We start from the raw sequence: 13347 nt of genomic DNA on the forward strand, positions 1-13347 counted from the left end.
GGAACGCAATCTGTGATGTTACATGTTCCAAAATGACATCCTATTGACATTGCTAGAACAAAATATTGCATAGTGGGTACGTACGATCTTGGAAATACCGGGCGATGTATTTTAGTGATTTTTAATTTTCGACGACTTTAAACATTATCTGCTTTGTCTAAATTAACAAGATTAATAATTTTTGACGACCACCAAATGTTATCGTTATCTAAATGGCATTTACGTACTTATTTCCGGCACGTGGCATGCCACTATATAGATTAAAACTAGTTCAGTTAATGTCGATCTTGGTAATGCCGGACGATATAAATATAAAATAAGGAAGTGGTACCTACATACTCGACAATCGTTTTTAGTAGCATTCGTAGTTTTTACGCGAAATCTCGTGTACTAGTTGACGTCTAGTTTCTAATTTTTAAGATGCCAAAAGTTGTGAAATCGAAATCAAAAGCGAATTTTTATTTAAAAGAGTTTCCTAACGAGACATTTAAAAGTGATGGAGAAATATTATTCTGTTCATGCTGTGAAAAGGCAGTATCAATAAATCAGCGTTATTCAGTTACTCAGCATATATCTACATCTAAGCACCAACAAAATAGAGATCGTAAAAAAAAATGTCAACAAAATTTTCTGAGTTCAGAGCCATCTACGTCTTCTAATAATTTGTCAGCTTTTAATACCGATTTGTGTCGTATGTTAATTCGCACAGATATTCCTATTAGACGTAGAACGGTCGTTTAGTCAATATAAGAGTATTCTCCGACCAAACCGTCGCAATTTTTCATTTGCAAACCTTCAACAATATGTTGTTTCGCATTGTTATGTTCCAGAATAATACTAGTTTTATATACCTACATCGTTTGTATTACTTTCTTTTATAAAATATTTTTTTTGTAATTTTTAATATCTACTAATACGTTTTTTCGATATACTTTTTAAAATTTTTTTTTACATATTTTAATATTTTTTTTACATATTTCAATAAAAATAATTACATATTTATGTACATATTTTGATTTTTTTATTACAATAAAATCCGTTCCCTAATCATCACAAATGTTTATTATGAAATTATAATTATTATTTAGCCAAATGCTGTAAGCCTCGACTAAGTCATAAATAAAACTAAATTAACAATATAAATAACTATTACCAACTTTCAATTCTTAAGATTATTGATTATCCAGATATCACATTAAAAAAAATTATTAGCGAATTAGATAAAAACATGGTAAATATCTTGTTTAAAGTGTCTCCTGTAAACTTATGTTTTTATGGGTTACGACACTTGGCCTTTTGACCATCTATTATCATTATATATCATTTTTATTTTATAAGTTTTGTTAAAAGAGTACTTGTGCCGTATATGTGTCCGTTGACTAAAAATGTTATATCCCTGTGAGGGTCAGTATCGCAAATGTCTGTTGTATGGAAAAAAAACAAAACGTTTTAAACAAAAAATGTAACATGTGGCCTTTTAACAAAAAGTGATTTAAATGGTACGCAGCTAAATGTATATATTTATCTGTGGATAGTATGGACTTGTCATCAGCGAAGGTTACTTAGAGTGTATTGTTCGTTTAAAGGATATCAGTTTTGACATCATTATAAAGCTCAGGTGCTAAATCAATACCTTGAGGAACCCATGCATTGATTGTGTATTGAGGAGAGAATTCCATACCATGTCCAACCAAAATCTGTCTATCAATCTTCTATTGTTCTAATATAAGTTTTAGCTTAATGATTATTTTAAAATATTTAGCGTTTAAACACATTTTATACAAATAATAAGTCGAGATCATGTAATCAAAGGTTTTGTGAAATACTGTCTTACGAATAATTCCCATAGCATAAATAATAAAATAGTATAACAGTCTATTGGGGGTGGACTGAAAATATATAACTAACAGAAAATTGTATGAAATCAATAAAATACAAACAGTAGTTTTTTTGGTTTAATACTTTGTTTAACATAAACTAATCTAATCTTCTCTAATTTTTCAGGTATTTGTTTTGGATTTGAAAACAATAGTTAAACATTTGCAGTGATTTACTACTAGACAATAAAAACTTCGTCAATATTCAATTTTTTTTATAACAATTGATTTATTATGATTGATGATTTATTACTATTTGCAAGCATTAAGTTAATTCAAATTATATTTCCTGTTTCATTTTATATTTCATTTTTATTATGCTATATATTATGTTGTGGTATAATTGAATTTGTAAAGATAACATTTAAATAAAAATTACTCATTTATTCAATAAACGTACAAAATTGTTTAAATTTGTTTATAATCTTTAACATTACATTAAACTAACATCTGCATTAAAATACATATTTCTATATTTCAAACTCAATAATTATTAATATGAAATGAGGACTGCCAAGTCCAGACTATGACAAACATTTTTGTCTTTCTCTAAAAATTTCCAGCTCGTATTATTTATTTTCATTCAAACATTTATAATAAAGTATTTTTTCTTACAAATGACAAATAATCACTGTTAGTTTTACATTCTTGTTGTCCAATTGCATGCATTTATAATTTTATTTGATTTATAACTTTAATATATATACTAGGTTACTAATTATTAGAATACGTAAAATAATAAGATGTTAAATGTATTTGTTAAATATTTCTCTTATGATTACTTGTATACTTTGTTATCTTTTGTCTTTATTTATGTTTTTGTTTCTGATATAGTATGTTCTATAATCTATTACAGCGGTTCTCAACTGAGTCAAGTTAATTGTAAATATTACTCAAGGACTGCATTATTGCAATTTAATGTTTACTCGGTGAACACATTTCTATGATAAAAAAATAACTACATTATTAGTTATTGTAAATGGGCATTTTTAGTACCGCTGTGATAAAAAACAATTACTAGAATAAATAAATACTGTATTTTACAACAGGGTACCAACAGGGGCCTAACTACAGGGTAATTTGTGATCCTCATACACATTTTAGATTTTGAAAGAAAATAATTTTTTGGTTTAACAATAAAGTCTGATTTTTTAATAAATTGTTTAATAATATCATGAACAAAATTATCGTTTAGAATCTTAATAGTTAAAATTATTGTTGATAAAATTAAATGCCTTTTTTTATTTTATTAATTATGCAAAATGTTATATATTATTTTATCAAGTTTTAATACGTACATGGTTTTACATACTTTAGAATTATAAGTATAAATGTTTAGTTGGTGCAACGTTAATATCCTAAATTTATAAAAAAAAAAAAAATAATAATTTCTTCTCATTCACAGATAGTTATAATTACATTAGTTGTTTACATTTCTAACAGCTTAATACATTATTATTTATTAATATACTTTTATAATATTATATAATATATTATCAAAATAATTTTAGTTTTAAAAGTTTTAATAATTTACAAGAGCACGCATTTCCGACCACAACATTTTGGTATCCGAGGCAGTTGTCGCTCCTCCCTAAATTTGGACCCTTAATTATTCGGCGTGGATGTCGGTCGGTCGACGAAAAAAAAACGACATGTGATCGTTTATCGTGTAAAGTTGATGTGGCCATACGGCGAGCACGGTCCGTGGACTTAAGCTATCCGGCGTGAAAATATTCTACCCGCGGCAGCTATGACGACCATAAGGCGAAGTCCGGCTTTGACTGCGGCGGCGGCCGTGTACCCGTGCCGGATGTCACTGTGCCCTTCATCGACCGGCGTTTGACGAGTTGGCGTTCAATATCAATACATTTGAAATAAATCAGGAATAAACCAAGCAGCTTTGTAGTACATAGAGTAGATTATTTTGAGTAAGAAATACATGAAAAATTTTCTTTTTAAGTCTAAGAATTTAAAATATAATACAAGATTCTTCATAAGTTTGTCAACTTTATCAAAAAAAAAAAATTTCTACAAGAAAGTCAAATTAAATTTTTATGAGCGTTTAAACTTCATATTTTTACAACATTTGATATTCACTTGATTTCTCATGTAACGATTTTCTTATTTTGTTGCAATTAAAAAACTAATGACTTTGAATACTAGAAAAATTCACTGAATGTTTATATTATCATTTTCTATACACGATAAAATTATGAAAATAATTTGACTCTTTTTAAACTGTTTACGGACTTTATCAGTTTTCAATTTTTTTATTTTTTTTTTTCTATAAATATAAATAAAATATTATTTGTTGAGTAAAAAAGCGTGAAAATTTAATGCAAGGTATATATCGTTACATTAGCAGTTGAAAAAAATTAAAAATACATAAGCATCATTTTTTTTTAGAAGCATTTAAAGTTCAAATTTAAAATGTAATAATTATCTTGTAGTTAAAAATTTATAAAATGTTCAACTTTTATAGCTAAGAATTGAAAATTTAAAACAAGTTTCCACGTAAATAGGTTATATATAAATTACTTTATTCACAATAATATCATCAAATATACTTGGTTATATCATAAGCTGACTGACCGTTTTCGCTCAGAATCGTTTTTCTTATACAATGATATTATATCGTTGAATTCAAATTTAACACCATCCATTACAGTGACCCACTTGTAACCTACTGTACAGCAGAGCGACACCCACTTATTTACCTTTTTTAAGGAGTTGTGCTTAGGAAATTCATTCGTCTCTGTTCGTTTTTGTGTGTGTAGTAAATGATCATAAGTGTGTATACTTCCCACCTATCACCTGCATCATACATATTACGCACGCGCTATGCACTTGTCATTTTGTCATTAGATCAAAATAATCAAAACCAATTTATGGACGTGGAATAGTTAGCTATACACCTGCCAATATTTTAAGTACTTCTAAAGATTCGATTTAAAAAATGTATAAGATTTTTCAATGCATAAACTAGATTACTATGCCTCAACCGGAACACTTTTTCAATTATAACAAATCATTGACGGGAATAGACATTTTAAATGTTATACATTTTTAAAAATTTATATTAAATGTATTAAAAACTATTAAAAATATTAAAATATTGAAAACATGCACCGACCGATGCTCAATAAGCTCCACTCAACAATTATTTTAATTATTTTAATCGAACCACTAAGTACCTTAATTGTTCTCAGTCGCTAAGGTCGTTTTGTTTTAAAATTTTTTTTAAAAAATTGATAGACTTTGTAGGTGCTTTAACATAATCCTTATATGCGAATATGTGATAACCCCGATGTCATATTATACACTTACCCCCAATATATGCAAAATACAATTTCATACTTTAACCCTCTGAAAACTAACACTCTGCAGTTGTTTTGCCCATATGCAAACCCGGATATTGTACGTCAAGTTTTATTTGTAAAATCACTGGTTTGTAATAAAGTTTTTGTAAGAACTTTATATTTGGTATAATTGAACACCTATACTTTGGTGGGATTTTCTTAATTAAAAAAAAACTAGTAAATCGTTACATATTGCATTTCAAAAAAATGTATTATAATACAATCGTTTCTCTTGACACGTTATACAGGCAACTCAGTCAAGAATAAGATCAAATGGCTCGGGAAATTTACTTGGAAAAACAAAAGAAGAAACGGCTTTCGTGCCACAACGGAGAACTGCAGTGGAAACTGAAAAAGAGCACCGAAGTGGCAAATCATTTAGCTGTTTCAACATAGAGACTGATTAAGTCGTCGAAACTCGTCTGAACAACGATCTGTTTGATATGTTTTATAAATAAAAATGTTTAATTCCGCAGGCCAAACACCGCAAGACCTTGCAGCTATGAGAGAGGAACAAAACAACTATCAGAAACTATGCAGCAGGAAGAGCTCCAATTCGGAAAACAGGTAATATTATAATAATATTATTAGTTATTAATTTACACATTATTGTTTATTATTTTGAGCGGGCCCGAGTCGAGCGTCGCGTGTTTGCATGGGTGTTATCTTTATGAAGTAATTTTATGTAGTGTGTGTTATCCGTGATCGATATTCTTATGTTATCTCGCTATCAAATGTTATCACCGCAATACGAATTGTACTGTCGTCTTTGTAGGAATTAGACTTGTAGCTTGTACTTTCGAAGTCCTGTGCATTAACGAGTCAACAAGTTTAGGCGATTTAAATTAATTTAATTAATTTAACGCACTACCTATATAATATCAGTTTTTTTATTAACTTAATTTATTTGCCCTTGTGTTATGACTTAAAGTAACGCAATATGTTTCGCAACTGTTCGTCTGTTCCAACTTCCCAATTAAGTTGAATTTGAATTTTCATTAACAACTGCATATTATACATTATATAACCTCATATTTTATGTTTGTCTCCCGAGTATGCATGTTATTTTCTTTTTTAATGCCTTTGCTTATTTGTACTATACCGGTGTTACGTTAATTGTTTTTTAGTGATAAAATGTAATTAAAATATTTTAAAACTAAATGAGTTTATGTTAACATAAACTGTTAAAATTTCTATTAACTTAACATTTAATTAAAAAAATAAAAATGTTTGACTCTAGTTACTTCTAACTGAATTAAAAATATAAATTTTACTAACACGCACTCTGTCTTGCAAAAATGTTGTTGAACATATTGTATTTCGGAATTTTTCCGATTTATTACATTTTCATATTCAATCTCGAATACGTATTTCTACTTCCGCGTATTGTAAAAATCGTGTTTTTCCCATGTATTCGAGCACACACAAAAATGTCTTTCTCTCAAATACGGAACGTATAGTATTTATATTTCCACTTTGGCCTCGATAGCTCATCCTTGCAACACTCCTACCCAGTAATAAATTTTACGAGAGTAAAATGTCAATACGTATATCAAAACTAATTATAATATATTGTCGGTTGTGTTTGGTATTCAGCGGTGACGAGGACACGAGGACACGAGGACACGATGACTAGCCAGCTGGTGGAGGTAGACTCGGAGGCGCCGGCCCGGATACTGGGAGTGATGAAGAAGAACGATTCGCTGTCGTACGTGTTCGAGGTGGAAGAGGAACCGTCGGAGATCGCCACTCGGCTGGTGCGCCGGGCCAGCAGTCTGCGGTCGGGGGGGGCAAGTCGCGGACGCGTGCGCGCGGACCGGCTGGCGGCGAGAAGCGGTCCCGGGCCAGCTCGAAGTCGGGCGGCGGGTCGTCCGACAAGTCGGTGGAACTGGACTCGGCGCTCACCCGGAACCTGGACGAACTGTTCACGCCCGGCCCGAACGACCGGTACCTGAGCAGCTGTTTCACGTGCAGCTCGGACTCCTCCAACTCGTCGCCGGAGCACCACCTCCACAACGTGGTGCAGACCTACGAACAGAACCACGGTCCGTCCTATGTACAGATGGTCGCCGAGCAGACCGGCGGTGGTGATAAGGCCCAGGGCGGTGGGCTGACCACCAGATAATATTTTGGTCGCCTTCGTACGGATGGGTGACGGGAGGGATGGAAGGAAAGTCCTGAGGGATAGATCCTTATAATATCATGTTCGCACACAATACGCATTCTCTGTTAGACTTATTTTTCTCTCGTTAGATTGTGCCAAATACCGTAAGAATGTTGTTCACAATTCACAATCCATGTTTATATTATAATTTTATAATGTGTGTTTAATGTAAAAATCAAAATACCTTTTACTTTTTACCGCTAACGACGTTTTGAATTTTTATTACGATTTTATTTTGGTGTACAAAAGCGCGAGCGTGTGTGTATTTTTTCTCTAGTAACTCTTAAGACTGAATTCTTAGACAAATACTGCACAACAAATCGTGTAACTTAACAGTTTGACTAGCTTTCATTTGTGTTGTATAATTTTGACTTGTCTGACCAAATATATGTTATCTGATGCTTTATGTGTCAAACATAATACATTAGTCATGTAAAATGTATATTATTTTATATTTCATTCTTTTTTTCCTGACGTTCGAAAACATTTTTTCGACAAACATGTATGCATTTATCTACACAGTCTTAGAATTAAATTTTGTTTTTTCAAAAAAACCTTGTACTATCCTTTTCCTATCCTCTGTACTGTCCAACTCTTTTACCTTCTCTCTTGTACTTTAAATGTTATTTTTATACTATATATTATTCAGCTCCTCTATTACAATAAATATCATACACCTATTATATAATAGGAATAAATGGAAATACGCCAAGACAGAAAATGAATACCTGCCAACAAATTATTACAATATTGTAGTCTGTCATATTTGGTCTACGAATCTTATATAATATGAACGGTGTAACAGAAAGACTTGAAAAAAATTATGCTTCTTAAACTTATAATATGACAAAAATAATTGTTAAAATTCTATGATTAATAAATAATTTAAGGAGTATACTTATGTCAGCAAATTCCCAAAAAAAATATTTTGAAAAAAGTAATTACGTTCCAAATTAATTTAATCAAAAAAATATTGATATTTTAAAAATTCTAGAAAATAAACTACTTGACGTGGATAAATATTTTTACCATCAAAATTGTTCTTATAATCTGATTCACAAATTGGCTATTTTTAAATTTTTAATACATCCAAAAAAAAGTAAATTAAATTTAAAATTTTTATTTTCAGTGTAAAAAAATAAAAATAATTGTTTGTATAACAGCAAATGTGTAGCGCGAATGACTATAAATTATGTATAAAAAAAAATTTATATTGATTAGCACAGAGGTTTTTTCAAAAGTAAGTTTTATCTGTTATAAACATTCACTCAAAATTTCATGTCCCTATGGTCATTTGTTTTAGAGTAACACCAAAAACCAAAATTGATTTTCTCGAAAACAGATTTTGCGTAATAATTCCCGTTTTTCCTTAATTTTTCTTTTATTTTTCACGTCGCTTTTGAAAACTACTGGGAAATTTTTACTTTTGACCTTCTCAAAGTACCAACTAGATTCACTTTCCTATCAGAAAAGTTACTGTTGAAGAAAATCCAAGCACTTTTACTGTCCTAAAAGGTGATGACAGACACAAAAAAAAAAAAATAAAAAAAAACACACATCATTGTAAAATCAATACATTTATCGCTTCGCTCAGAATCTAAAAAAAATATTCTCTTTAATTCGACAAAAAAATAAATCCGCGATCTGTGAAAAAATAATAATTGTTATGTTTTAAGGCATTATATCATTATATTTGATTGATTATTGAAAAAAAATAATAGCGGGATCGCCGCCGTCGACGGCGTGTAAAAACATCATCTTAAATAGAAGTATTTTGCTTCGTGTTTTCGACCGGGAGCCGTGGCGTGCTCCTGTAACCCGGCTGCTCGGAGGTCGGAATGCGTTGATGGTGGGGGTGGTGGGGGCAACTGTGGCAGGTCGGTACGCGTCGAACGGACGTCCGCGCTAAGCTTGTCGTCGATATGGGTCCGGCGGTGTAGCCCACCGGACCCAGGTCAGCTAAGGGGCGGCGGACCGGGCCAGGGGGGAAACCCAGCAGCCAAAAGTATCCGCGGTGAGCAATAACGGGATAGCGTCTGCGAGTGGACGCCTGTTCGCAGCCCCGCCGTCACATCCAGACCACAGTCCGAATTTTTTTGCATTTTTTTTTCGCATTTTCCGATCTTTTTTTACCGTTTTTCCTGCGCTTTTTTTTTGTACAAGTCGATCGATGACGAGTGCAGTAAAAAAAAATTGAACAAATTTATTATGTAATGGGGGGGGGGTCATATATCTCCCCCTCTTTGGCGTATTTTAAAAACAAATAACTGTGAATACTTGAAATGATCACCAAATGTGGTTTTCTATATTATATTTATTTAATTTTTTCTTAAAAAATGTCCACGCAAAAATACGTAAATATTGTACTATATTATGTAATTAATCCATTTTCCAAACATTTTGATTAAGTTTAAAGGTTTTTAAACTTAATAAAATTATGTGTGTACGTATGTTCATTGTGTACGTATGTTCATGACGTACCTATGATGTATAAATTATATACATTTGAATAATAAATAATAATTTTTTTTTCATGTATACAATATATTATTTTGAAGATAATAATATTATTAGGTACATAATAAGCATATAGTTGGTATTATATTATTATAGACTTATAGTAACAATATTTTAAACTGTGCCAATTATACATTTCCATTTTACATAATATCAAATACTTATATTATTTCTACGCCATGGTCAACCTATTTATCGTTTCCGCGATCCATCAATTACAAAATGGTTTAGTAATATTCCACTCACAGTAAATTCAAAAACAAGTTCATTATACGACCATATCGATATCGCTATATATCATTAACCACCGGTCAAAATTATGAACTGAGAGTTCGGTGTTGTTACTTGTTTGAGACTTTTCATGTGCCTCCTAAAACAAGAGTCCTCCCGCGGGGTACGCAAGCACATACCCTACACCACCCCGTGCGCACGCCAATGGTTGGTGTGGTATAAAGATAAACTTCAGCCTTGTCTTTTGACTTAAAACCAGATAACCTGATGTTATATAGTTCAAAATGTATTTTATACACTGAGTTTGTCATCTAAGAACAACACGGAGATAATTTGCAAATAATTAACATACCTAATAATATAATATTATAATCATCACTCACTTCTGACGGCCCAACTGGTGGTAGTGTGATTGCACAAATGGCCCTCGGACATGGCGGATTGTGAAGTTGGCCGGCGCCCGGTATAACAGATCGGACAACCAAAGACTGGGTATCGGGTCGGTGGCGGCATCCCGCTGCAAAGTATGATCACCGACGTCGGCTCCCGCACCATCGGCCGACTGCAATAGAACGGTCAGTAACCCAAACACAAATGCAAACAAAGCGATCGTCAGCAGCAACGGCCGTGACATTATAACGGATTTGTATTATATACAGACATACAGTACATAATATATAATATAACATAATATTATTTTTATGGTCTTCGTTAAAATAATTTTCGTACGGAAAAACAAAACACTCTACGGGATGATCTGGGAAAAAAAATCAAATTTATATTTTTACACACACTGGCGTAACAGGATAAAAATCTAGGCAAAAAAATTAACCTCCCGTTCGGCCGTTCCTGCAGTCATAATCACGATTTCAAGATAATAACGTTTTCGCGAATCACGGATAATAACAGTCACGAATAAAACGATTATTGCGATAACAGTAACACTGACAATACGTCAACATAATATTATTCAACAAGAGAAACCTAAAATAAATATAAACTTTTATAAAATTTTTTGAGGAAACAAATATTTTAATATTATAATAATAATATGTTAACAGTGTCTTGTTAAGAATACTTTTTAAATGTGGATTATTTGGAGGGGCAAAATGATACTTTTGCCTTCACAAACATTTCTGGGGGGGGGGCACTTCCCCCCCTCCCCACAATCACGCCACTGATTACACATCATAGTACGTTTTTCACACGTTTAGTTATTATTGTGAGCGTGACACCACTTGTGGTTGCTAATAATCGGAGAACAGATCACGCATTCGCTCGGGGTTGAAATTCACAGTATAATATGAGTAAAATAAATTTAAACTGTATAATATATTATTCAAGGTTATATATATTTATACTCACCTTGTATATTATTACCACAGTCGCTAAATAATATTTTTATAGTATGTCTCACACATTGTGATGTAAATATTATGTAATATATGGTAATTTTTAATATAAATGTTCTGTAAGAGTATATCACATCAAATTTACCGGACCTAACATTTGAGAAATAAAAATAATAATATCCACGAATAATTTATAATCGCACCTTCTAATTAGACGGTGAAATGAATTAGATTTTCAATCGATTAAATACGATGTGTTTATTTTGAGCTGACTTTCCTTCGATGTCATCTAATATTGTATTTTGTGTAACGATTAAAATATTGCAGTCTTAATCCCCCATCGAAATTGACGTTCATAATATTTAGCAAAAGACACTGTCCACATGTGAACGTGAACTCATCATTACATCAAATAATAATACATATTGAACGTCAACGTGAAGGAAATTCATACATACCAATTGTACCTAGGCTATTTATCCATTGTTATCACTTTTATATCGCTCCTATATGTTACTTTAATACTTATCTTGTATATTTTGTAATGTATCTTCATTTGTTGGCTTCAACATATATAAAAAAATAAATAAAAATAAGCAGAATATTATTCAAACTATTTCAATCTATACAAATCAAATTTCATACAATAGTATAGTTTATTCTCCTGTATCACAACTCTATTACTCCGTTCATAAAGAAGATTATTATATTATGCTTTTAACTATACCTAGGGCAGAACTATACTCGTCCGAAACTTGATATTTATAGATTGAAATACTTTGAATAATATTCTGCTTTGGATTGTGAAATCAATGATGTATGCGGCGGTGTCGTTCAATAAAGAAAAAAAATTAGGAAATTATAACTATAGTAAAAGTATAATTTTTTCAGTACCTAATTTCGTTTGAAAATTACATCAAAATATGTAAAAAAACATGTTTTCAAAATAGTTGAAACTTTTCGAAATAATGAGTGTACATACTTAAATAGATCACGTGGAATATTGGAGGAAGTGAAGGAGTGTGTGAGGAGGCGGTTTATGAGTCCACCTGAGGTTTCTTGAAAAAGATAAAAATTAAAACTGTCTTATATTTTTATTTACGATGATATAATATACGTCTACGGGAATAATTTTTACGCGCGCTAAAAGCTTTCATAGGATGATAAATTGTCCGGTAGCCATCTTACAGCTATATATATTATAATAGGTATAAATATTATACATGCGACGACGATGCGGTCAAACACGCGTGCATATTATTATTATTACTGTTAGGAATAAATGTAAAATTACATCGCGCATGCACTATATACACTGTATAGCAGTGCAGTGTAGGTACTATGTACATTGTACACATTATGTAGTTCTTATTAGAATATTATGGGAATACGTACCTATAAACCAAGTAAATAAAAAAAAATTGTAGTCACGCGTGTCGGTGTAATTCGTTTAAAGCATTTTTTTTCCCGCACACACACACACACACACACACACATCCATTTACACGCATAAGCGTGTTATTATCCAAGGGAGTCTAACTTAATTTATGGATTCTTTTTAGGATCTCGACACGAAAACGAAACGTGCCCAGAAAATACAAATGGGCGGGATCGGAAGCGGTGATTATCTATTTTTGTCTAACATACGCGCAACATAAGGAAGATATTGTGTTCTATTGCCAACGGCTGTTCTTGTGAAACTTTACTAAACTTTAATAACTTTACTATGGATAGGTACCAGAGTTTATCGTTTATATAATCAGAAAAAAAAATAATAATTTCCTTATATTTTCATATATTTTCTTATTTTCTGGTATCAAAAATTGTTATTACAAATTAATACTTAT

This window comes from Metopolophium dirhodum, chromosome 1 (genome assembly GCF_019925205.1).
Source record: "Metopolophium dirhodum isolate CAU chromosome 1, ASM1992520v1, whole genome shotgun sequence".
In the NCBI taxonomy this organism is placed as follows: Eukaryota; Metazoa; Arthropoda; class Insecta; order Hemiptera; family Aphididae; genus Metopolophium; species Metopolophium dirhodum.